Below are 892 nucleotides of genomic sequence, written 5' to 3' on the forward strand. Positions count from 1 at the left end.
TTGCTGAAGTACATTCAGTATAAAAAGAGGGTCAAGGCAGGTCCACTGTCCACTAACGACCTGTTGATAGTACCTTCAGGTAGTAAAGCGGTCCTCAGAGGGTTAAGTGGATTCCCCCGCCCCTTTCCTGTTTAGTCGGTGGGTGTTTTCCCCCACTCTGTTTGCTATGTAGCTGAATGAAGCAGCATGTTCCCAGCCTGCAGTACTTACTCTAAGTAGCATGTTTCTTGTGCAGACTGAACAGACTCTGTACAAAACTCGTGACGCAGGTGGTCAGGATATTTGCTCTCTCGTGGAAAGTGTCCCTTGTGGGACACCTCTCTTCCCTTTGACTGATGTTCCCATTACAGCAATGCTCCATCCTGGACAGTCTCTGCAGGAGAGGTTTAGTTTTCATCCTTCCTTCCACTGCCTCCTCCAGTTAAAACTTTCCAATTGTCTGTCATTAACTGGAGGGAGCGTAATGAGCACCATGAAGTCATATGACTTGTGGAAGGAGCCGAGATAACAGCTAGCACCAATCTGCCCTTCTCTTCCAGCCTTCCAGGATGTCCGGGTGTCTCCTCCATTAGAATTCCCCTTCAGATAAGATACTAGAGGTGTCACTGCAAGAAAACAATACGGGATGAGTTTAAAAACAAGATTGGTCAGTAAAGGGCAGCGCTGCTGTGTGCAGGTCAAGGCTGAAGTTGTGCCCAGCATCCCCTCAGCCTCTTCCTCTGATAAACCCTCCAATAATGCGAGCGCCACTGCACTTCCCAGAGCCTGGGGTCAAAACACGCACACCATTAGGAGAGGCAGTCGGAGAGAAGGACAGTGAGGCCAGAGGGAGTGGGAGCAGGCAGTCACAGGGAGTTTTTGCTCAGGTGCAACTTTTACGTGGTTGAGTGGG

The sequence above is a fragment of the Eretmochelys imbricata genome, chromosome 7 (assembly GCF_965152235.1).
Source record: "Eretmochelys imbricata isolate rEreImb1 chromosome 7, rEreImb1.hap1, whole genome shotgun sequence".
Lineage (NCBI taxonomy): Eukaryota > Metazoa > Chordata > Testudines > Cheloniidae > Eretmochelys > Eretmochelys imbricata.